At 38.8% G+C, this 26,311-nt stretch overlaps 1 protein-coding gene and 1 non-coding gene across 2 annotated transcripts in view; one reads left to right on the top strand and one right to left on the bottom strand.

The window, feature by feature from the left end:
- DDR2 (discoidin domain receptor tyrosine kinase 2) overlaps positions 1-26,311 on the bottom strand; it is a 183,765-nt gene that overhangs the window by 152,781 nt on the left and 4,673 nt on the right. The gene's annotated exons all lie outside the window — the stretch shown is intronic.
- On the top strand, positions 8,726-8,828 carry LOC121104112. The gene has a single exon (XR_005836483.1). It is a non-coding gene; the product is annotated as a U6 spliceosomal RNA (small nuclear RNA).

The raw sequence follows: 26,311 nt of genomic DNA, 5'->3' as shown, positions 1-26,311 counted from the left end.
TAGTTAACCACGTTCTCTCCTCACCTCTCTCTCTCTCTCTCTCCTGCTTATCCCTATACATCTTGCTTTAACCTATTCTTTTTCAGATCAGGGTTTTCGATTCTTTTCACATGCTGTTGAAGATGGTTACCCTAAAGTGACGCCTTAGCTCTCAAATGTAGAGCTCCTTACTTTATTTTTAATATTTTATTTATTTATTTGAGAGCGAGAGAGAGAGAGCATGCACAAGCAGGGGAGGTGGGAGAGCAGAGGGAGAGGGAGAAGCAGACTCCCTGCTGAGCAGGGAGCCCAATGAAGGACTCGATCCCAGGCCCCTGAGATCATGACCTGAGCCGAAGGTAGATGCTTAACCGACTGAGCACCCCAGGCACCTGTATAGCTCCTTACTTTATTTTATTTTTATTTTTATTTTTTAAAGATTTTGTTCATTTATTTGACAGAGAGAGACAGCCAGCGAGAGAGGGAACACAAGCAGGGGGAGTGGGAGAGGAAGAAGCAGGCTCCCAGCGGTAGCTCCTTACTTTAAATGAACAAGAGAGACTGACTAGTTCTACTGAAGCCCTGTTCCAGAACCCTGAAAGGAAGAATTTGATTGTCAGGTGTGTTTCACATGTTCATCCTCTATTTCTAAACGGGAGGGCTGTGGCTCATGACATATGAATACCGCTGCATACCACTCACACGGGGGTCAGTTCTTAGAAAAAGGGTGTCACATATTAGAAGACAGGTCACATTATTTGCTGCATTGATAACTGACAAAGCCCGACAATCCCTGGATTTTAAAGAAATTATACCTCACCGACCAAAACCAGAGAACACTGGATACAATGGAGTCATACGGTGCACGTATTTAAGTACCAATTTTAGATCCTTATCCTTAAAATGAGATGCCTTGTTATTGGTTAATCTGTCCACAGTAGACAAATGCATTGCTATATATTAAGGTATAAAGGCTTAATTATTTAAATCGATATGGAGGAAATCCTGTAGGCAATAGAAATACTTTGGTTTTCTTTAAAGCAGTATGTTCTGAATGTCCAGACAGCTGCATATGGACTGGGTGGCCCAGTCGGTTGAGTGTCTGACTCTTGATTTCAGCTCAGGTCATGATCTCTGGGTCGTGAGATCGAGCCCCATGTCAGGCTCTGTGCTGAGCGTGGAGCCTACTTAAGATTCTGTCTCCCTCTGCTCCACACCACCCCACCGCCACTCACACTCTCTCTCTTAAAAAAAAAAAAAAGGGAAAGAAAGAAAAAAAGTCACTAATCAGTTTTTCAGGGATGGAAGTCTTATCATCCATATGGAGAATCATCTGTCAGTTTCCTTCCCATCCTTTTTCCCCCTGAAGCCCACCTTCTAAGTACATCCACTAGAGAAAGAAATGAGAAATTTTTAAAAAATAAAACCATTCTGTGACCCTTGCGTGGATGAGCTGTAACATCAAGTGAAGAGGAAGCTGAGGTTAATGGCCACCGTAAGGCTCTTACTTGCCTGTGTTTTAACAATGCCACAAAGAATAGTTCACGGTTGGAGCCGTGCGCTCACAGACATGACTTCATCTGATCCTCAGACAGCCCCAGTATGTACTCAGCGCAGATATTAATATCCTCATTTTACAAATAAGGAAAATGAAGCTCAGGGAAGGAGTAACTTCCTTGAGGGTTTTGCTGGTGAACGGCAGAACCTGAGTTTGAACCCATCTGCGAGTCTCACCGCTCTTTCTGCCCATTTGGCATCAGCAACAAACCTTCTCAGAGCCTCTAGACGCGGTGGGCGCCGGACTCTAGGGAACTCGGTTATCTGGCTTCCCTGCCCGCCTAGCTGTTCTTCCCGCTCCTTCTTCACCGTGGCGAGAGAACCACCAATCCTCACCTCGGCGGAAATTCTGAGATGCATGGTGAAAAAAACCGGCAGGGAAACTCAGAAGCGTAGCCCGGCTTCAACTCCCGAAGGAGAGTGAGGGCTACCAGGAGAGTTTTTACGACAACCACGGTCACATCCTCCTCCTCGGAATGTGACGTTTCCCCAGGCTACAGTCTGGAAACCTTAACTGTCCTTGTCAGATAAGAAAGCAATCTACTCTGAAGTGTCCCCAGGGAACGGGATCTGTCAAGGGCCTGAATGTTTATCAACACTCGGAGTCGGAAGTTCTGCTTTGTATCTGCCCTGAATCTCGCCTGCTCGCACTGGTCCCGCACCCCTGCCCGCGCGTGTGAACGCCCTCAGCTCCTCATGCACGCACGTGCACTTATTGCAGACACGGTGGACTTGGAGCAGCGGTATGACTTTTTTCACACTCAGACCCAGTTTGGAGCAATCATCTTATACATAATGATAACGCGCCTCAGGCAATCTGAAGGCCCTCGCTGCCTCACTCCTGGGCCGGGGCTCTTCTGGAGTCCGGGAGAGAAACAACATTAACCCCAAGGCTATCCTGTTAGGGATCCAAGAAACTGGGGAAATCAAATGATTTTTAGTGATGTGAGTCTTGCTTTTAGGGATTCATCCTCCCTTCCTCATGTGTCTCAAGGGCACTGGGAAGTCAGAGAGGTTAATATCTGTGAGCTCCTATCGGGAAGGGGCTTCTCTATGTAATTATTGAATATTATTTTATCTTCTAAAACATCTCATTTTAGAGACTTTGTTTGCTTCATGTCCTATCATTCAGCTCTCAATGCATAACTCCATCCCATTGCCCTGAGTTACACCATAAACACCACCTCTCTGTTTCTAATACACAACATATTTCAAAGCAGAAAGGAATTTATAGTGCCAATGTTATTTTTCCATGTACAATTCCAGTTTGGAACGTCCAGCAGTGCTCAAATTGCCTTTCAAGATAAAGACCAGATCCTGATTCAATGTAATCCTTGTGTGCTTCTGGGAAGGCTCAGATGCTAGTCTTCTGGACGGTATCTGCATTCTCCAGGGCCCTTCACGCCCCTGAGAGGAACCACTACTACCAAGCCAGGCTCCATCAGAATTCCTCAGCGGCCTCTTGCCAGAGTTCTCACAGCCCGTGAGGCAAGTTTCAGTTCTGGGACCCGAGCATAAAGCAAGGGCAAGTCCTTCTACCCTGACCTCAGGTGCATCGTAAGCTGCAAGGGGCCTTGGAGGTCAACCAGCCCAGCCCCCTTGTCTTATCGCTGAGTCTCAGCATAGTTAAGTGACTTGTCGGAGGTCACACAATACAGGAAGCAGCATCCAACCCATCTCTCTTGAGCCCCCGTCCATTAGTCTTCCCCAAATATCATGCAATTGCACAAAATGCTTCTTATTTTAAACATTTAAGAGATTTGAGGTCAACAAAATAAGAAGGAAAGAATAGGCAAAGCATCCCCAGACCACTGGAGGGTTCGGGGAGTGGCCAGATGGGAACGGAGTGTGCAGATCACCCCATGGGATGTCAGCAGGCTCTGAGAACACAGAACAGTCCTTCCAATCTCTCATTCTTTGCTTAGCCTGTGGGGAGCTCATTTCTTCAACAGAAGGAAGGTTAGAGGTAGAATTTTTTTTCTTCCACAAGAAAGCTGGAATATACTTAAGAGACGTCTGGCAGGGGAGAATGAAGAAATGGGTCCTGAATCTGCATCCTTCCCACCCCCTATAGGGGAGGCCCCTGGATCCTCACCTGCAGACTCAGTCTCACTCCCTTCCCCCACCTTGCTAGAATCAATCCAGCCTGAGGTGGGAGGATCCGGCTAGTCTTTCTGGGATTAAAGACTTACATCTGGTCATGGCCCCGATTCCAAGTTTTATCAACGCTCCCGAAGCCCAGGATAGTAAATACTTATAGGTCTGCTCAATCCACAATGACCTCAGTAAGGCCCCTCCCTTACAGGGGTGGGCTACCAGAATCCATGTTTATATATTACATAACCTCTACTTCCATGGCCATAATTAAAGGGACCAGGATTAGACAGCTGATCCAAGCTGTTTTTTGAATTCTGTTTCATAGAATGCAAGAAATTGTTTCATAACATTTGAAATTGGAGCAAGGGGTTGCAAATCCAGTCTAGGCTAGTTTCATGGAAAGAGGAGCTACTGACTCTAAAACAGTAAGTGGTAATTTCTCTGCATAACATGGACCATCAAGGCAAGGAAAGCTGGTGAGCAGAAGAAAAGAATGAAGTCAATGTGAAAACATGCAGAAAATGCGAAAGCAAGTGAAAATCCTGTTTTCCAGTTCCCAGTCCTAAGGTCTTCCCAAGGTCAGTATGCTCTTCCTATTCTTGGATCCCATAAGACACTCTGCATCCTTCTAACGTGTTCCCATGTGTTCTATAAACTATGTCAGGTGGGCTTCTGCAACTTGAAATCGCACTCCTTTCAGGTTTCTGTACAGGCGCCTCTTCTGGTAAATTAACAGAAAGCAATTATTCCAATTACAACAGACCAGGAAACCAGCTCAGAGACTCACACGGGCATGCGCAGTAACTGTGGCTATCTACCGACCAACTGCGCCCTTGCCTGGATTCCTGAGTGATACCTCCCTCTCGAGTTCTGTGTGCTGAGGTCTACTTTTACATCCATCTAGGATCCAGTCAGGAAAACAGACCCCACACTAGGTATTGCAACAGAGAGATTTAATAAAAGTGGCTGGTCACACGGGGGTGGAGGGCTGACTAATCAGAAATAATAACTGCATAACATCCACAATAGCCAAAATATGGAAAGAGCCAGGTGTCCATCAACAGATGAATGGATAAAGAAGATGTGGTATATATACACAATGGAATAGTACTCAGCCATCAAAAAGAATGAACTCTTGCCATTTGCAATGATGCGGATGAAACTAGAGGGTATCATGCTAAGTGAAATAAGTCAGTCAGAGAAAGACAAATATCATATGATTTCACTCATTCAAGAATTGGAATTTAAGAAACAGATGAACATATGGGAAGGGAAGGAAAAATAACATGAAAACAGAGAGGGAGACAAACCATAAGAGACACTTAACTCAGGAAACAAACTGAGGGGTTGCTGGAGGGGAGGTGGGTGGGGAGATGGGGTTTCTGGGTGATGGGCATTAAGGAGGGCACGTGATGGAATGAGTACTGGGTGTTATATGCAACTGATGAATCACTAAATTCTACCTCTAAAACTAATAATACACTATGTTAACTAAATTGAATTTAAATTTTAAGAAAAGAAAGAAAAACTGCAGAAAGCTACCACACAAAGGCGAGGAGAATAAAACAAACAAATCTGACTATAGTTTGCAGAGATCCAACTCCAACATCACAGAGAAGAACAGAAGAATGGATTAGAACTGACAGAAAATAGACACATTGCCATGACTATTTCTACCCACTGGTTGGACACACTCTCTCCACCCATTACCAACCTTGTGTCTAGATTGCCACCCATGTGTGTCCTTCCTCTTTAGATGCCAGTCTTTGCTGTGCCATCTAAACTTTCTTTCCATTGCCATACCTGGTGCAGTGGACCAGGCGCCAGTTCTTCTCCACGAGGTGTTTCTAGTCCTATAATTTTCTTTCCTTGTAGTGTGCTTTTCTGGCCTTGGCAACAGAGCAATGCTGGCCTCATAAAATGAGTCTGGAAGTGTTCTCTCCTCTTTTATTTTTTGGAAGAGTTTGAGAAGGATTGGCATTAATTCTTCTTTAAATATTTGGTAGAATTTACCAATGAAGCTATCTGGTCCTGGGCTTTACTTTGTTGGGAGGTCTTGATTACTGATCCATGTCCTTTCTTTTATTGACTTGTTTGAACTTTCTGTATCTTCATGATTCACTCTTGGTACATTGTATATTTCTGGGAATTTATCCATTTCTTCTAGGTCATCCAATTTGTTGGCATACAATTGTTCATAGTAGTCCCTTATTTCTGTCTTTGTATTTCTGTAGCATCGGTTGGAATGTCTTCACTTTCATTCATTTACAATTGTATTTGCCTCTTTTCTTAAGCTAGCTAAAGGTTTGTCAATTTTGTTTAACATTTCAAAAAACCAACTCTTAGTTTCATTGAACTTTTTAATTGCTTTTCTATTCATTATTTCACTTATTTTCTGCTCTGAATTTTGTTATCTCATTCCTCCTGCTAACTTTGGGTTTAGTGTGTTCTTTTTTTTTTTCCAGTTCTTTGAAGTGCAAAGTTTGGTTGTTTCCTTGAGATCTTTCTTTTTTCTCAATAAAGGTATTTATTGCTATAAACTTCCCTCTTAGAACTGCTTTTGCTGCAACCCATAAATTTTGGTATGGTATATTTCCATTTCTGTTTGTCTCAGGATATTTCTTTCCTTCTTGATTTCTTCTTTGAGCCATTATTCATTGTTCAAGAATATGTTGTTTAATTTCTACGTTTGTGCATTTTGCAATTATCCTTCTGTTATTGATTTCTAGTTTCGTTTATTTCAGTCAGAGAAGATACTTGATACAGCTTTAACCTTCTTATGTTTGTTAAGATTTGGTTTGTAGACTAACATATGATCTATCCTGGAGAATGATCTGTATGAGTCTAAGAAGAATGTATATTCTGCTGCTGTTGGATGAAGTGTCCTATACATGCCTGATAGGTCCATTTAGTCTATGTTGCTGTTGAGGTCTGCTGTTTCCATATTAATTTTCTGTCTAGATGATCTATCCATTGTTGAAAGTGGGGTATTAAAAAGTCTCCTACTATTACTGCAGTTTTATTGATTTCTCTTTCTGTACTGTTAATATTTATTTAGTACATTTAGATGTTCGGATGTTGGATGCGTTTTCATTTATGAATTTTATGACCCTTTTATCATTTTTTGAAACTTATTTGTCTCTTGTGACAGTTTTGACTTAAAGTCTACTTTGTCTGACATAAATACAGCCACCTAGGCTCTTTTTTTGTTACTATTTGCATAAAATATCTTTTTCCATCCCTTCACTTTCAGCTATTTGAGTCTCTATTAGGCAATATATAGTTGGGTCTTGTTTTTTCACCCATCAGTCACTCTATCTTTTGATTTGAGAATTTAATACATTTACATTTAAAGTCATTAATGACAGGGGCACCTGGGTGGCGCAGGCGTTAAGCATCTGCCTTCAGCTCAGGGCGTGATCCCGGTGTCTGGGATAGAGCCCAATATCAGGCTCCTCTGCTAGGAGCCTGCTTCTTCCTCTCCCACTCCCCCTGCATGTGTTCCCTCTCTCACTGGCTGTCTCTGTCAAATAAATAAATAAAATCTTTAAATAAATAAATAAATAAAGTCATTAAAGACCGTTAAGGAGTTACTATCATCATTTTATTAACTGTTTTCTGACTGTTTTGTAGTTCCTCTGTTCCTCTCTTGTTTGTCTTCCCTTGTTATTTGATAATTTTGTAGTGGTATGTTTTGATTTCTTTCTTTTTCTTATTTGTGTATCAACTACAGATTTTTACTTTGTGATTACCATGAGGCTTACATGAAACATCTTTTTATAACAGTCTATTTTAAGTTGGTAGCAACTTAATTTCAATAGCATACAAAAACTCTATACTATTACTTCTCTCCCTTCCATATTTTTACATAACTGATGTCACAATTTACACCTTTTATATTGTGTATCCATTAATAAATTATTGTAGCTATAATTATTTTAATTCTTTTGTCTTTTAACCTTTATACTAGGGATAAAAGTGATTTATACACCACAATTACAGTATGACAGTACTCTGAATTTGACTATATACCAGTGAGTTTCATACTTTCATATGTATTCATGTTGCTAATTAGTGTCCTTTTATTCCTACTTGAAAAACTCCCTTTAACATTTTTAGTAGGGCAGGTCTAGAGTTAATAAACTTCCTCCACTTTTGTTTGCCTGGGAAACTCTATCTCTCTTTCATTTCTGAAAGACAACCTTGCTGGGTATAGTATTCTTGGTGGCCTTTTTTTTTTTTTTTTTTACTTTCAGCACTTCGACCATATCATCTTACTCTCTCCTAGCTTGCAAAGTTTCTGCTGAGAAATCCACTGATATTCTTATGGGGGTTCCCTTCTATTTGATAAGTTGTTTTTCTCTTGCTGCTTTCAATATTCTCTTTGATTTTTTACAATTTAATTAGAAAATGTCTCAGTGAAAACGTCTTGATGTCCAGTCTATTTAAGGTTCTTTGAGCATCATGAACCCAAATGTTCATTTCCCTCTGCAGATCTGGGAAGTTTTCTTTCTTTCCTTCTCTTTTTCTTTCTTCCTTCCTGTCTTTCTTTCTTCCTTCCTTCCTCCTTCCTTCCTTTCTTTCTTTCATTGAAGTATAGTTGACACACAATGTTACATTAATTTCAGGTGTACGTAGTGATTCAATATGTCTATACATTATGCTGTGCTCACCACAAATGCAGCTACCATCTGTCACCACACAATGCTATTACAGTACCATTGACCATATTTTCTATGCTGTACCTTTCATACCTGTGACTTATTCATTTCATAACTGGGAGCCTGTACCTCCTACACCTTTTACCCATTTTGCCCATCCCCTCACCTCCTCCATCCTGGCAACCATCAGTGTTTTTCTCTGTATTTATGGGTCTGTTTCTACTTTTTTTGTTTCGTTTTTTAAAATTCCACATATAAGTGAAATCATATAGTATTTGTCTTTCTCTGACTTATTTTACTTAGCATAATACCCTCTAGGTCCATCAATGTTGTCACAAGTGACATGATCTCATTCTTTTTTAGGGCTAATATTCTCTCATATATAAATGTGTGTGTGTATGTGTATATATATATATTCCATACTTTCATGCTTGCTTCTGCAGCACATATACTAAAATTGGAACAATACAGAGAAGATTAGCATGGCCCCTGTGCAAGGATGACACACAGATTCATGAAGCGTTCCATATTTTTTGGGCAAGTGATGTGATAAGCACTGGGTGTTATATGCAACTAATAAATCATTGAACATTATAGCAAAAACTAATGATGTACTATATGTTGGCTAATTGAATTTAAATTAAAAAATATTCCATATCTTCTTTATCTGTTCATCTATCAATGGACACTTGGATTGCTTCCATATCTTGGCTATTCTAAATAATGCTGCAATAAACATAGGAGTGCATATATATTTTCAAATTAGTGTTTTTGTGTTCTTTGGGTAAATAGCCAATAGAGGAATTACTAGATCATACGGTATTGCTGTTTTCAATTTTTTGAAGAAACTCCGTTCTGTTTTCCCCAGTGGCTGCACCAATTTATATCCCCACCAACAGTGCCTGAGGGTTCCTTCCTCTCTACATCCTTGCCAACACTCATTATTTCTCTGACATTATTTCTTTAAATAAGCTTCCTGTCCCTTTCTCATTCTCTGCTCCTTCCAGGATTCCCATAATACATAAATTAGTTCTTTGGCTAGTGTCCAATAAGTCATATAGGCTTTCTTGTCTTTTCCATTCTTTTTTTTTTTTCTTTGTGTTCCTCTAATTGGATAATTTCAAATAACTTGCCTTCAAGTTTGCTGATTCTTTCTTCTTTCTTAAGTCTGCTGTTGAAAGTCTCTATTGAAGTCACTGCACTCTTCACCTCCAGAATTTGTTTGGTTCTCTTTTATGGGTTCCATTTCTCTGTTAAACATCTCATTTTGTTCATGTATTGATTTACTGATTTCAATTAGTTGTCTGTATTCTCTTGTAGCTCACTGAGCTTCTTTATTATGATCATTATTATGTCTCTGTTAGACATTTATGGCTCTCCGTTTCTTCAAGGCTGGTTACCGGAGCTTTATCAGTTTCCTTTGGTGGCATCATGTTTGCCTAATTCTTAATGAACCATGTAGTCTTAAATTGATGTCTGTGCCTCTAAAGAGCAGACACCTCTTCCAGTCTTTACAGACTAGTTTTGGCAGATCTTTTCCTACTGGGTCCCTGGACTGATGAGACTGCCTCCAGAACTGTAGTCAAGCAGAGTTGGAGCCAGGTCTTGTTGTCTGCAGTCAAGTCTGCAGTTGGCAGGTCTTTTACCAGGTGTGAAGGTGGGCATGGCTCCATCAGTTCCTATGCCTGCTCTATCAGATGGCTGGGCTGATCTTTGAGAATTACAGAGTTTAAATCCAGTTTCTGCCATTTTCCCCCAATCTTTATTGAGGTGTAATTGACAAATTTTTAAAAAATGTATATATTTAAGATAGACGACTTATGTTTTGGTATATATACACATCAGAAAATACTCACCATAATCAAGCTAATTAACATATCCATCACCATAGTTACTTCTGTCTGTGTATGTGGTAAGACACTTAGGATATACCCTTTAGCAAATCTGAAGTATACAATACAGTATTGTTAACTATATTCACATTACTATAGATCTCCAGAACTCACACATCCTACATAACTGAAACTTTGTTCCCCTTGACCTATATCGTCCTCCCCACTCTGTCACATATTGACCATGACATTTGGTCAAGACTTTTACCAAAATTCTCACAATGAGCAAGGCAAGTTTCCATTCCAGGATCCAATGAAACATTAACTTAAGAAGAAGCCATTCCACCAATGACCTAGACTTTTGGTGCCTCAGTTTTCTCATCTGTAAAATGGAAATGTTAATAGCATCTATCCTGTGGAAACATTAATAAAAATATATGAGTCAGTACACTTCAAGAGTTTAAAATGGTCTGGTGTTCCTCAGCACTAGCCATTACTATCATAATTATACCATTATATGTTACCTTTGTAATTATTATTCTTGAATGCAAGCTTGTCCAATTCCCTTAAATGGTCTGTCTGCTCACTCCAGGCTCCCATCTACCATTTATTTCAATCCTACACATACCTAAGTTCATCAGAGTGTCTTAATTCTCTCCCAAGTGTTAACTGCTCCCACCTGGAAACTATTAACAATTACTTTCCTAAATAATTCCAATAAGCCTCAAGTGCCTCCTCCAGAAAATTTCCCAAGAAAGAAGAGAGGTCTTCTATACAGTTACAGAGCATGATGACTAACTGGAATCCACCAGTCTCTCCAGGAAACCCTCCCACAGAGGTACATTGGCAGTGAAGCTTGTTTCAGTGCCTCTGACTAACATAGTTCCTTCCGCCCTTCCTCCCACCTCTCTACACTGAATATTCAAATAAGTATCTCCTCCATCAGCCTCAAAACCTCTTGAAAATCAGTATTATGCCCTAACCATCTTTGTATCCCCAATATCTTCAGCTCAGAGAATGAGAGATCATTCACAGAGAATGATCTGTGTGGCTTGAGAAGAATCTATATTCTGCTGCTATTAGAATGTCCTGTATATGACAGCAAATTATAATACATTGTAGAAAATAAATGACATCAGTGAGGTCTAGAACAAATGTTATAATATTTTAGGGGAAGAGAGGACTTCCTGTTGGATGGATAACAAAGGCTCCATGGAAAAAATAACATTTTTCAAGGTCTTGGAGAACTAATACAATTTGGAATTCCAGGAAGTTAGAACCAAGCCAGCAAACATAACAAGGCCAGAAAGTGAACACCACATCCAGAGGGGGAAAAAAAGTGACAGGGTCTCAAATGTTGGTACCTGTGTGCATCTGAAAAAGAACAGAGAGAAAGGCAATTATAGTTGGTAAGGCAGAGCAAAAGTAAAACCCAGAGATGTCCCTGTGATCAGAAAAGATAACAGCCAAAGATGGAAGAGAGAGATATTGAGCTAGGTGCTACAATTCTCTCTCCCTGTTTTAAAGATTTATTTATTTGAGAGACAGCAAGAGTGAGAGAGATCACAGAGGGAGAGGGAGAAGCAGACTCACCACTGAGCAGAGAGCCCAATACTGGGCTCGATCCCAGGACCCTGGGATCATGTCCTGAGCCAAAGGCAGACGCTTAACGGACTGAGCCACCCAATTGCCCCTAGGTGTTACAATTCTTAAAGATGGAAATGAAGAGTCAGTTTGCAAGGTGTTGAGGAATAAATACGCAGAAAAAAGGAAAATGGCAAATAAAGAATGTTTTATAGAATTTTACAATGAAAGGTAAAGAATAAAATGATAGTAGCTCAAGGCTTTTTATTAGGTTAGAATACAGAATTTTTACACAGAAAGTGGTTTGTGTGGTGCCTGATTCTGGTATGTGGCTGCTAGAATTTAAATTTTACTTCAGCTATTTGCTATCAGAGAGATCTTGAACAACTTCTTTAACCTCTCTGTGCCCCGTTTCCTTGATATGTAGGGTAGATGGTTGTGGTGAGGAATAAATGAACTAAGAAACATAAAGCAGTTACAACAGTATCTGCCTCATACTAACCACTCAATAAATGTTAACTAGCTATAGAAGACTGAACATACACATATGAGTATAATACATATATTTTCCATATATATTCCATTATATATATATGTATATATACATATATATATATAAATATGGAAATAGAGGTATCCTCTGCTTTTTAAAAGTTTGTATTACACCACTTTGCTTTTAAGAAAGACCTAAATTAGTACCAGTTTTTGCTAACTGAAAGAAATCCAAAGAGGATTTTTGCTTTCACAGGAAAAAAAAAAAGGCAAAAAGTGAAAATGGCAATCAGCATTTGTCTTGCAAGAAGCCATTATAGAGGAAGCACACACCCTGAGCAGCAAAAGCGGAAGGGCCAAGCCCCTTCCCCAAGAATTATTCTCAGCATCTCAGCATCAAGCCACCAATAGCTTGGAAATGTGTGTGTGAGCGTCTGTGCTTTGTGTCAATTTATTTTGTGCATCCATTAGCAAGATGTGTCCTAAGGTATCAGAAAAGCCAAAGAGAGGTTATTTTTTGCATCTGGAAATGCTCCAAAAGTTTTCCATATAAATTGATGGTGATTGCTACTTCACTTTACACCATTTCAACTTACAGGGGGTTTCATAGGAATGCTCTCAGGTGGAGGAAACCTGTACATAGAAAAAGATTGACTATCAAAAAGATTATGAAAGTCAAAGGCACTGCACAATTAAGGCTTCTATTGCAAATATTTCTCTTTTGAGTCATACAGAAATATACCTGAAGTTCATTGAGCTCAACGTCTTCCCCCCACCCACCCACTCACCCCCGCACACTGTTCCAATCTATAGAGGAGGAAACCTGAGACTCAGAAAGAATAAGTAATCTAGCCCCAGGTTACTCTGGTCAATAACAAGACAGATGACGACCCAGGCATCTTGATTCCCAATCCAATGGAAAGATACCATCTCATAAAAAATGCTGTAAGTAAGGGTGACCCAACCATTTGATCAAAATCTGAAGTGATTTATCAAAAGAATAAGAGGGAGACCCAGAGAAGTTAAGGGATGAAGCTTCTTGACGACCAACTGCACTGAACTGGACTAACTCTCTAGCTCAATTCTCCAGCATTTTTATTTCTATTTTGAAATTGGATTATAGACATAGTCTCTAGAAACCACAGACAAAGTACCCAAATCTGAAACACACTATTATGTAATCATAATCATATCCTAAAATGTACATTTGGAAATAATGTCTCAAAGAAAATGAGAAAAAGTTAAAAAAGAAACCGCACCAAAAAAATTGCTGTGGAATTATAAAAATAAAAATAAAATATTAGCTAAACTTTTAATTTTCCACTTTCGAATTTCATCAGATGATATAATTTCAGTCTCTGTTGTCTCTGGAAAGCTAGATGAGAATGTCTCAGTCAGAGATTGAGATATATCATTCTCAGATATATCAAACAAAATTTGGTAACCCAATAAGTCAGATTATGTTTCTGATTAAACAACTTGCTGGTTAAATATAGGACTTAAACCAGCAACAGATTACCCGCGGTTTGCTATTGTTCTGTTCTTCACAAAGGAGAAATTATTTGAGAAGCCAGGGATGTAAAAAAGAAAGGAAGCCTGTTTTTAGAATAATATAAAGGGACTTAATTTGTAGTTTTCAGAGAAAAGAAGAATCAAATCAAAATAAAATTGGTGTTCTGGGTTTGGGGACCTAAACAGCCCAATATAAAAAAAAGAAGGGGATTATAGAAATGTGAAACTATCATCATCATTTCAGTTGCACATTTGAAAAAAATAAGGGAAAATAATGTCTAAAATAGAACTCTTATTTGGCCTGCCAACTGAAAATTGATATTTTCATTATGCTTTCAGTCAAAGGTCGATTTGTAAATACTAGGTAGAGTTTTTGCTCCATGAGTTAACCAGCTTTTTCCTACAGAGAATCTTCTGGATGGGAAGTAAGAAGAATATATTGGGAAATTTTTAAATGACAGCAGAGATTGGGGCCTCTGGGTCTCATCTCTTGCATTCCTATAGGGTGAAGCAAAGTTCTGCCGTCCAACTTCACCACTCATTAAATCCTTTTTTGGTTCATTCACCTAAATCAAGTAAGATGAACAAAGTCTCAAAGAATCATGGTCCTTAGCTAACTATTGGTTATAAATTATTCTGGTCTGAACCATGAAATTTGATACTTCAGTTCTACCAATAAAAACAGACCCTGTAAGAACAGTGCCTGTCTATGTTTAATGAAACTGTCAAGGCCGAAATATATTTGTATCTTCTAAATGGCATTCTTTAAAAATAAGCTATATGGATGCATGGCCATCCACTAGTTTGTATTCTCCCCCAAAATCAAAGTCTCTGGATCAGTCATCAGATGTGTTCTTTTTAAAGCTAAAACTCTAGGTTTTGAGGTTATGTTCATAAACCTTGAGACATGATTATAAAATAATTTGCCTGTGTGAGATGTGTTGTGATGTGTTATGGCTAGGAGGGATAGCAATGTGGAGCTCCAATATTTTAAAAACCAATTTAGCCGTTTCAAGATAACATATTTACATGCACTTCTATCTCTTTCCACCTGAGTTTGCATCCAAACGTTAGCAAAGGAGAAACTCAGAATGGTGGAGTAAGCATTAGCACCTCCAAAAATCTGCCCCTCCATAAAATCAAAAGAACACTAGGAAAACGGTCAAAATCAACTTTCTCAAAACTCTGGAAATTAACCAAAGGCTTATAACCATCTGAAGAGTGTTTATTAAAGAAAAAACATCTGAAACTAGGTAAGAAACTAGGTGAGTTTGTGGAGTTTTAATGTGCTCTAGTCTCATCCCCTTCTGCCCAGCTCTACTGTTGCCTTTAATACAAATAGCCCCAGAGTGCCTGGACGGCTTTGTTGAAGGAACATGTGACACTTGATCTCAGGGTTGTGAGTTTGAGCTCCACATTGGGTGTAGAGATTACTTAAATAAACTTTTAAAAAAAAATAATAATAAAACAAGCAGCCTCAAAATCATTATATAAGACAGAGGGGTTTAGAGCTCCCCAACAAGCCACATTCCCAGAAAATTGTTGCTATTTTGCCTGTATGGTAACTCTCCGAAAAAGGTCCATTCATAGGCCTTTATCTGAGATCTCACTCAGTAAAAAACCCTATCCCTGAGAAAATTGCCAAAAACAATCAATGGCAATTGTTTAATTGATGTAAAGCAGTAATACCAGCTGCAGCAAACAAGAGGCTGGCCAAAAAAACTTAAAAGGAAAATCTGGGTAGGCTACGTCCATAGGGGACTTTGAAAAGCCCCAGTGTATTTCCAGGGATGTAGGCCACACATGTATATCTGTAAGCATGCTCAGGAAAGACCTGAGAAAGATTTAAGCCCTCGTTTCTGGCCAACCTTGAAGTTCTGAGCAAGTAGGAAGTGAAGACTAGTAAGACTTGTAAACTACTTGCCAACACATTGAACGTGGGCCCCAAAACAAAGCCCTGCCACAAAGGTGGAAGACTTTTTGGCAAAGCACTTTTTAAAAATCTCTCTCTGATCATTAACGGACCACTAAATTAATGTAGCAGAGACTCCAGTGGCTATACATGCAAAAAACACAGACTGTAGAATTAGTGAAGAAAAGTCACTAAAGAAACAAACAGCAACAACCAAAAACAACAAACCTTAGAAGAGAGGGGACCCTGATTTCTAGATTGCCACATTGTGTATTAGTTGTCCAGTTTAAAAAATAAAAAGACACATGCATACAACCAGGAGAGTACAGATCACACAAGGAAAAAAAGCAGTCAATAAAAACTATCCCTGAGAAAAACCATGTGTTGAACTTACAAGTCAAAGACCTTAAATCAGCTATTATAAATATTTTATAATAACTAAAGAAAACCATACCCAAAGAATTAAAAATATGAGAACAATGTCTTACCAAAAAATAATATAAATAAAAAGGTGGAAGTTACAAAAAAAGAACTAAGTAGAAATTCTGGAGTTAAGAAAGTACAATAACTGAAATCAAAAATTCACTACAAGGGCTAACCAGAAGATTTGAGCTGGCAGAAGTAAAAATCAGTGAACTGGAAAACAGATCAACTGTGATAACCCAGCCTGAGAAACATAAAGAAAAAGCAACCAAGCCTCAGACCTGTGGGACACTATTAAATGAACTAGCATATGCATTATGGCAGTCCTGGAAGAAAAGGAGGGAGAAAAGAGCAAAAAGAACATATGGACAAATGATGCCCAAGAACATGCCAAATTTGATTACAAACAAGAACCCCAAAGAGAATAAATGTAAAATATCTACACCTGGCCCCATTACAGTCAAACTATAGAAAGCCCAAGACTTCTAAAACAGAATCTTGAAAGCATCAAGAGAAAAATGACCCACCATAAAAAGAGATCTAAATTAAGACAGAACGTTGACTCCTCATCAGCATGGATGGCAGAAGGCAGTGGGATAACACAGTTAATGTGCTGAAATGAAGAGAACACAACCAAGAATTTTATGTCCTGCAAAACTATCCTTCAAAAATGAAGGAAAAAATTAAGATACAGCCAGATTTTTTTTAAACTGAAAAAATTCATTGCTAGCAGACATTCTCTCCTAGAAATACTGATAGGAGTCCTTCACACTCAAATGAAAGGACTCTAGATAGAAACTTGAATCCATATGAAGACATAAAAAGCACTGGTAAGAGTAACTACACAAGTATCTATGAAAACAGTATAAATATATTTCTGTGTTTAACACTTTTCTTTTCCTGATTCAGACAACTGCATAAAGTAAGAATTGTAAAAAATGTGTTGAGGGACTTATAGTCTGTAAAGATATAATTTGTATAGATAATATAGCAGAAAGGAGTGGGCAAAGAGATGGGAAGAAAGCTTTTATAAATTAAAAATATATTTCAGTAGGAGAACTCGATAGATACTAAAGTTAAGGAAACTGTGAACACAGAGCCAAAAGGCAAAGAGACATAAAATAAGTAAATACTTAAGTCAAAGTCCAGAAGGGAAAACATCTAAGTAAAATGTGGTTCAGAAAGACAGAGCAAGGAATTCAAGAGGAGATGGATGGTAATTAAGCCCCACCTCCTGGAGGAGGGACTATCTACATATTTTACTTGACATTCTTCTCTAAGAAAGATTGTCTCTTCTCACTGTTTTTTTAATTTTCTACTTACTTATGTACTTATTTACTCATTTATTTATATCAGTATGAACTCGCGTATCATTATTTCATATTTGAGGTTATAACACAATACTGCAGTATTTAGGTACTCAGATTATTCCAAGTTGACTCTCGTGTGCCTTTGACATGCCCCGTCCTTTTGGCTGTTTGTGCACTTCCTTACATTCTGGTACCACAAGATGCTCCACGCTCATTCGTGTTTTCCTTGCCCCAGCCACAGCACCAGCTGATTCTCCAAAGAACCCTAGGGAATTTTGGAAACCAAGATCTGGGTACTGGGTGTGCTTATTGCTACTGGGTCTACTATACTTTTATAAGTTTCATGTATCTACATTTTTGCTTTCTTTATAGCTTTAAAAAGACTCTAATCTTTGTCTCAATTCTGGGACCACTCAAGATCTTATAACAACCCTAATCACTTTGCAGTTGTTACTGAAAAGGTATTTTTTAACACCTATTTTCCCATGAGTATAAAAATTAACTTTTCTTCTCAAATGTTATGACTAGCATGCTACCCCTTAATATTTCTCTACAAAGAAATTTAGTCTGTACTTAAAATTTTTTTCTTAGAAAGGTGGCATATGACATTCTTCATATATAATTCACTCCTAATTCCTCTCTGAGTCAAACTGCTCTCACTCATTCATCTGGTTTCTCTGAAAAGACACTCTTTTTCCTTCTAAACTAAGAGGCAGCAAACAAAAAGGTTTCGTTTTGTCTTGTTGTGTTTTCAATAAAGATTTCTTTACAGACTCCCCACACCCACCCACCCACCCACAAATCTCTTATTTCTGAAAATGCATGATTAAGAATTCTTTCTCTGACTTAAAGTTCCATCTACTGCTAAAATACAAACAAAATGCTTCCTAATTAAATGTGGTGGGTTGACCACATGGGAAAGGAAGCACAGTGAACAGGATTTTGACAAACTTTAGCAAGATAAATTAGACTGAGGATTTGGATGACTATTCAACATAGTTAACTCATTTAGTAGAGCTAGAGTTTCATTAAAACTAAAGTGCCTGCACAGGGAGAAATGGATGAGAAGTGCACCACACTGTCCCATGGGGCCCTGAAGAAGTAGGACTGACAAGCCCCGCATAGCCAAGCAGGCAGGGACGAAACAAAGGGCTCCTCCACAACACACAAAACCTTCAAGATAAGTTTTGTTGTTGTGGATGGAAGCTGAGGAGTGACACTACACGTAAAGTCAGAACTGGATGTTATATTTTAAAAAGAAGCGTAAGTGGTTAAGGAAGAATTTCTACAAACGGGATAGACAAGACTTAAAAAAATTTTCAGGAAAAGGGGGTTGTAAATGAAATATAAGGAAATCCTCCAGCAAAGAGAACAAAAAGAAAAAATAATTGGGAAACATGAGAAATTAGAGGATAAGGGATATCTGGGTGGCTCAGCTGGTTAAGTGTCTGCCTTCAGTTCAGGTCATGATCCCAGGGTCCTGGGATCGAGTCCCACATCAGGGTCCTTGCTCAGCAGGGAGCCTGCTTCTCCCTCTGCCTGTCGCTGCCCCTGCTTGTGTGCTTGTTCTCTCTCACTCTGTCTCTGACAAATAAATAAAATCTTTTAAAAAAAGTTAGAGAATAAATTCTGCAGGTCCAAGATCTCACCAGAGTTACAAAAAAAAAAAAAAAAAAAAAAAAAAGCAAGAAGAAGTGGAAGAATTTACCAAATAAATAACAGAGGATTTCCCAGAGTTGAAAGACACGAATCCCAAGTTTGAAAGCTTCGCCCAGAAGCCAAAAAAAATAATGAGAACTGCCTCATGCTATGGAATTTTATCATGAAATCAGAATAGACATAAAAGAACCTCAAAGCTTACAGAGCGAAAATAATACACACAGAGGTTCTTCTTACATTAGATTTCTCAACAGCCATACTGGAAGTTGGAAGACTATAAATCAATACCTTCCAAATATGCAGGAAAATCTTTTTCAACCTAGAAGACTGTACCCAACCAAACTATCAAGTGTGGCAGTAAATAAAAATATTTTAAAGTATGCAAGGGCTCAATAATTTATGTGTCATTTACCCTTATTTCCAAAAGTACTGGAGTATGTTCTCCATCACTGCAAGGGAGTGAGCCAGTGAAGAAGACATGCAGAGAATCCAAAATAGTAAAGCCATCAAAGACAAAACCTGAACAAAAGCCATGAAACAGACTTAGAGAAAACCCAGTCTATGGGGGAGAACAGGGGCCGGTAGGGATGTCTGCTGTGTTCAAACATTTTGAAAACACAATCGCTTCGCATTTGACAGATCATTTGGAGCATTTGCATAAAATAGCAGCAGGTAAACAGAAAGCTAAGCAAGTGGAAAAAATGAGGAAATTAACTCTAAACAAAAGGTTGTATATAAAAGCATAATCATAGTACACTATCTGAAGCAATTGTGGGATGTATATTATAATACTGCAAATGCTAATATTGATTTGATGAACTACTGTGCTACAATCATACTGAGAGGTTATTAGAAAGGGGAAGGGAGATGGTAAGTAAGAGAAGATATTAGAAAGCTAAGCCCTTAACCACTATACAGAAAGTTAGCAATGCCCAAAACTGACAAATTAGTAAATCAAAGACTATATATATAGAAATACATGTATATGAAAATATGGAAATAAATACCAAAAGAAAAAGCTACAAGAATTTGAAGATTTTATTTACTTATTTGTCTGAGAGAGAGAGAGAGAGCACAAGCAGGGGGAGTGACAGGTCGAGGGAGAAGCAGGGTCCCCGATGAGAAAAGGGGCCCAACACGGGCCTCGATCTCAAGACCCTGGGATCATGATCTGAGTCGAAGGCAGACGCTTTAAAAGCCATACACACACACACACACACACACAAAGAACGTTTCACTAATTTCTATAATCCATACTGTTGGCGCTATTTCTAGGACTTGCTCCTGGGTCCTGACCTACTGTGCCCATCCTTATCTTACTCTATCATCTCTACCATTTTATCCATACCTAGACCTTTAATTACTCTCAATAAATTAATGACCCTTAAATTCTAACTCCAGCTCAGACCTAGAACCTAGCCTGAACTTTGTCACTAACTAGCACTGTGACTTTGAGGCAGTCACCTCTCCTCTCTGGCCCTCGGCTACATCTGTAAAATGAAATGCTTGGACAAAGTTATTGCTTAGGCCTTCTGCACGTGGGAGGTGGTGAAAACAGGACACGTTTGTGTGGGCCAAGCTGGGGCAAGACCACTCCAGAAATGTTGATCTAGAGTGGAAAGTGGGCTCATGGAGCCTTCTTGCTGGCACTACGGGGTAAACATACATATCCCAACATTCTAGAACCTCCAATTCCCAGTTTTGTCCGAAAGCCTGAGCATTTGAAATTGCTGCCCTCTACTGCACAGAAATAACCCTACCAGGAAGGCTGCAAAGGCCTCCAGCAACTACAGCCATCCAGGACAAGCCCCCCAGGGAGGCAGCTGACTCACAGGAACTAGCTATAATGCACTCAGAAACTAAGTGAGAAATCAAGCCATAAAAATCTGCTTAAGCAAATACATTCTGCTCCAGGGCTTCAGATATGACCTCATCCTTACTGTCAAGTGGAGCTCACTCCAGGTTCTCCCACCCCTCCGCCCCCCACAGCAGCAGGGCAGATTAAGGTAGAACGTTCTGGGGGCCAAGGGCTGCTGCCACATTCCAAAGGACTCCAGACAGCTCCAGAAACGAGTCCCCTGGAGTGCCATTGTATGGATACAAGGATAAAAGGGCGAGGCAAAAAGAGCTCTTTCCTAGTAGAAGCTAGTCAACCCAGTACTAGGGGTCTTTCATTTGATCGCCATTTGGATACTCTCATCTCTCTGAGAATAGACCACTAGGCAAAGCAGTAGGTCTTACAACTTTATTCTCTGCAGCGGCAGAGTTTCCAACTACCACCTGCAACCCAAGGCACAGATTGTCAGTTGTATCTTTTTCTTTTCAATCTCCAGAAGCAAGTTATCAAGATTCCCATCCCACTTCCCCACAGCTCAATAAATGGGATTGAACAGAATTTAGTGTCCTCAGGGCCCTTTTCTCTGCTGAGACTGACCAGTATCAAATGCAGCCTGCCAAACGCACTGGCCCTCAGTATGTCTTTTACGAACAGTGGACAGATGTGTGCTGAGAATATAATAAAGGGAGGGAGAAAAGTATGAGAAAAAGTTTTCCACTGAAACAATTATGCTTATCTAAATATAGCCCAATTTGTTGATTAGTTATTCCCAGAACTGCTCTTTGGTATTCCCTGCAACTATAGACACACACACACACACACACACACACACATACACACACACACACAATTTTCCTATAAATAAAAAGGAAATGTAGTGTAGGCTCAAGAACACTAATTGACTTGGGGCTGGTGTTGCACAACCTTGTCGCGATTCCCCTTATTTCACACTAACTTGAGCATGACCCTGGTGACAGGCATCTGGTTCTGATCATCATCTGGTCTCTCTCTTGAGGTGCTTACGACCCTTCCTTCTCTGGGCCAGCAGGCCAAACCAATCTCTTACCAAGTTGCCTTTCACTTGAATTGCTAATTGTGAAGTTCACTGAAAGCAACTGCTCTCCCTTCGTTATTAGCCGTTTCCACTCCTCCTCCATCTTGATAGCGTAAGACTTGCAGCACACAACTATTCCGTTCCTTTTCTCACTCAAAAGCTATAGTTTGTGGATACAGCATTTTTCAGAATGTTGCTGGGTCAGGAGGAGGAAGGCCGAGAAGCTGAGCATAGTAAGTAAAAGCACGGATTTTAGAATCAGATTGATGGGATTTTAATCCCTACTGTGCCATCTACTAAGTTATGGAATCATAGGTTACTTAAACTTTCTCTTTGATCAATGGGTTATTTTTAAATGTATTTTAAAACTTCAAATACATAGGAGAGTTAAATACTTATTTTTCTTCTTGATGTATAACTTCAAAGAGTGAAATGAACAAATCTTAAGGGTTCAGTTTGAATTCTCACAAATTCATGCCCATCTGTAACCACCACTTGTCAAAATATAGAGCATTTCCAGCACTCAGTAGGCTCCCTTGTACTCATAACTCAGTAGATATCCCTTCTGTAGATAATACTATTCTGACCTTCTTCACCAGACTCATTTTGCTAATTCTTGATCATCATATATAAATGGAATAGTATAGTGTGTACTCTTTTGTGTCTGACTTCTTTCTTCCAACATTATTGGTGGGCAATAGTCTTAATTTATGTAACTTTTTAGGAACCTGCTAAACTATTTTCCAACATGGCAGCACCATTTTATATTGATGGGCATCAGCAATGTATAAGAGTTCCACATCCTTGCCAACTGTTGGTATGGTCAGTTCTAATAGATAATGTCATGGTACCTCATTATGGTTTTCACTTCCACTTGCCTAATAACTAATGATGCTCAGCACCTTTTCATGTGCTTATTGGCTATCAATAATATATCTGCCTTAGTGTAGTATCTGTTCAAGCTTTTTATCCATTTTTAAAATAAGGTTGTTATCTTATTATTGAGTTTTGAGAGCTCTTTATGTATTCTGGAAACAAGTTCTTTACCAGATATGTGATTTGCAAACTTTCTCTAACAATCTATGGTTTGTATTTTCATTCTCTTAACAGTGTCTATTAAAGAACAGAAGTCCTTAGTTTTAACAAATTTTTATTTTTTTTCTTCTATGGATTATGCTTTTGGTGCTATAGCTAAGAAATTTTGGTCTAACCACAGTTCACAAGATTTTCTTCTGTTTTCTTCCAGAAGTTTCAATAGTTTCAGGTGTTACATTTAGGTCTATGATCCATTTTGAGTTAATTTTTATATACAGGATAAAGAATAGATGAAAGTTCACCTTTTTACATATGGATATCTAATCGTTCCAAGATCATTTATTAAAAAGACTGTCCTTTCTCCACTGAAATGCCTCAGCACTTCACTGACAATCAATTGACTATATATGACATCTATTTCTAGACTCTTTTCTGTCCTATTGACCTATTTGTCCACCTTGTCATCAACACCATACTACCTTGATTACTGTAGCTTTACAATAAGACTTAGAGTCAGTCATAAGTTCTCCACCTTTATTCTTCCTCTTCAAAGTTGTTGAGATTTTACATTTCCACATTCACTTTAGAATCTTCTTGTTAATTTCTGGGAAAAAAAGGCTGCTGGGATGGATAGTAATTGGGATTAAGTTGAATCTATGGATCAATTTGGGAGGAATTTACATCTTAACAACATTGAATCTTCTGACTTGTTTCTGTAATTTCACTCAGCAGTATTTGTAGTTTTTAGTATACAGGTCTTTCATATTGGTCAGATTTATCCATAAGTATCTTATGTATTCTGACATTATACATAATATTGATTTTTTTTTACATTTCGATCTCTGTTGCTAGCATATAGAAATACAATTATTGTATATTGATATTGTATCCTACAACCTTGCTAAACTAACTTACTAGTTTTAATAACTTTTATGTATATCCCACAGAATTTTCTAGGTGGTTGATCATGTCATATTCAAATAAAGACACGTTTACTTCTTCCTTTCCAATCTGGATGCCTTGTATATCTTTTTCTTGCCTTATTGCACTGGCTAAAGCTTCCATACAACATTGAATAGAAGGAGCAAGGACAGACCTACTGCCCTGTTCCTGATTGCAGGGGGAGAGTATAGTATAATAGCACACTTTCGCCATTAAGTGTGATATTAAGCTGTAGGTTCTACATACATGGTATTTGTTTATCACATTTACCCCTCTATCCTAGTACAGTGAACTTCTGATCAAGAATGAATGTTGGATTTTGTGAAATGCGTTTTCTGAATTTGTAATTTGTCTTTTTTGGTCTATTAATATGATGAATTACATTAATTAATTTTCAAATGTTAAGCCAACCATGCATTTCTAGGATAAACTCCACTTTATTATAATACATCATCCATTTTACAGATCACTGGATTTGATTTACTAAAACTTTTTAAAGAATTTCACATCTGTTTGTGGTAGACAACCTCTAAGATGATCAGCCTAATGATCTCTGCCTCCCTTGAGCTGACAAATACAATATTGTAGAAGAGGAGCTATGTCACTTCTGACACATTAGCTTGTAAAAAACACTGTGGCTTCCATCTTGCTTGCTCTCTCTCTTGCTGGGATCACTCATGTTGAGAAAACCCAGCTTCCATGTCATGAGCTGCCCTATGCAGAGGCCCACATGGTAAATGCACTAAGGCCTTTGCCAATAGCCATATGAGTGAGATTAGCATCAGATTCTCTAGCCCTAGTCAAACCTACAGATGATTGGCTGACTGATTGCAACCTTGGGAGAACCTGAGACAGAACCATCCAGCTAAGCCATTCCTTGGATTACTATTCCCCAGAAACTGTAAGAAAATAAATGTGTAGTATGTAGCAATTAAAAAAAATAATAGAGACACCATTAAATTACACAGAAACAGTTTGATCCTTTCAGGTATTGCTTTTAAGCTTTTTAGGTTGGACAAGAACTGCATTTAGTCTAGGCAGGTCCCTTCTTGGTACTCTATCCAATACGCTGTGAATTATGAGGTTTTCCACTCCAGACATGGTTCAATCTTTTCAGACAATTCTTTCCTCAGCCTCAAGTGTTTTGTTTTTCACCATTTTTTATTTTTATATTAAAGTACAGTTGACATACAATATCCCATTTTTAGGTACACGATTTAGTAATTCAACAATTTAGACAGAAAAAGACAAATGTCACATGATTTCACTCATATGTGGAATCAAATAATTTCTTTACACACATGTATGCTGATCATACTCAACTGAATATTCAAAAGGGTGCTTTTGCAGATCTCCAGCCTTTTCTTCATGCCCCTCTCTCTTCTCTAGTATGCTACCCTATGAATTCTAACCACCTTGGCTTCCCCAAGCTCCTAGGCTCCATCCTCTCAACTCAGGGAGACGACCAGATATTTCCTGATTCTTCTGTGCTGTGGTATGGCCTGAAAATTCTCTTCAGGCAGCAGTCTCGGACAGCCATAGGGCTTGCTTCCTTTGTGCCCTGTCTTCCAGGGATCACAGACCTTCATTGCTTGATGTCCAATGTCTTCAGTACCATTGTTTATCTGGTTTATCAGTTGTTTCAGATGGGAGGGGCAAATCTAGTCTCTGTTTATTCCATCTTCATTAGAAATGGAAGTTCTGATGTTTCTCTTAAGCTCCACAGAAACAGAACCAAAAGGATGTGGGTATATAGAAATTTGTTTTAAGGAATTAACTCCTGTAATTATGAAGACTGGTTAAGTCCAAAATGTGCACGGTAGCCCAGCAAGTTGAAGACCCAGGGAAGAGCCAATGCGGCAATTTACGTTCAAAGGCCATCTGCTAACAGAAATCCTTCTTGTCCAGGAGAAGTCAGTCTTTGTTTTACTAAGGTCTTCAACTGATTGGGCAAGGCCCACCTACATAGTGAAGGCCAATCTGCTTTATTCAAAACCCAACAATTGTTAAATTTACCCAAAAGACCCCCACAGAAACATCCAGAATAATGTTTGGCCAAATATTTGGGCACCATGGCCCAACCAAGTTGACATACAAAATTAACCATCATAGTAATATTTTAAAAATAAATTATAATTAATTAATTAATTAATTAATTACAAGGGCTTCTGGGTGTTTCAGTTGGTTAAGTGTCTATCTTCAGCTGAGGTCATGATCTCAGGGTCCTGGGATTGAGCCCTGTGTCAGGCCCCCTGCTCAGCAGGGAGCCTGCCCCTCCCCCTACTCATGCTCTCTCTGTAAATTAAATCTTAAAAAAAAAACCAAAACCAATCAATCTTCATGCCACAAAGACACTTACATGCCTTCTAGTCAGATTCAATAGGAAATACACAGAACCTTCTATAAAGTGTCTCTTATGTGGAAA

This window comes from Ursus maritimus, unplaced genomic scaffold (assembly GCF_017311325.1).
Source record: "Ursus maritimus isolate PB19 unplaced genomic scaffold, ASM1731132v1 scaffold_2, whole genome shotgun sequence".
Taxonomy (NCBI): domain Eukaryota; kingdom Metazoa; phylum Chordata; class Mammalia; order Carnivora; family Ursidae; genus Ursus; species Ursus maritimus.
Note: the sequence above shows the minus strand (reverse complement) of the source record. Positions and strands in the feature narration are given on the sequence as shown.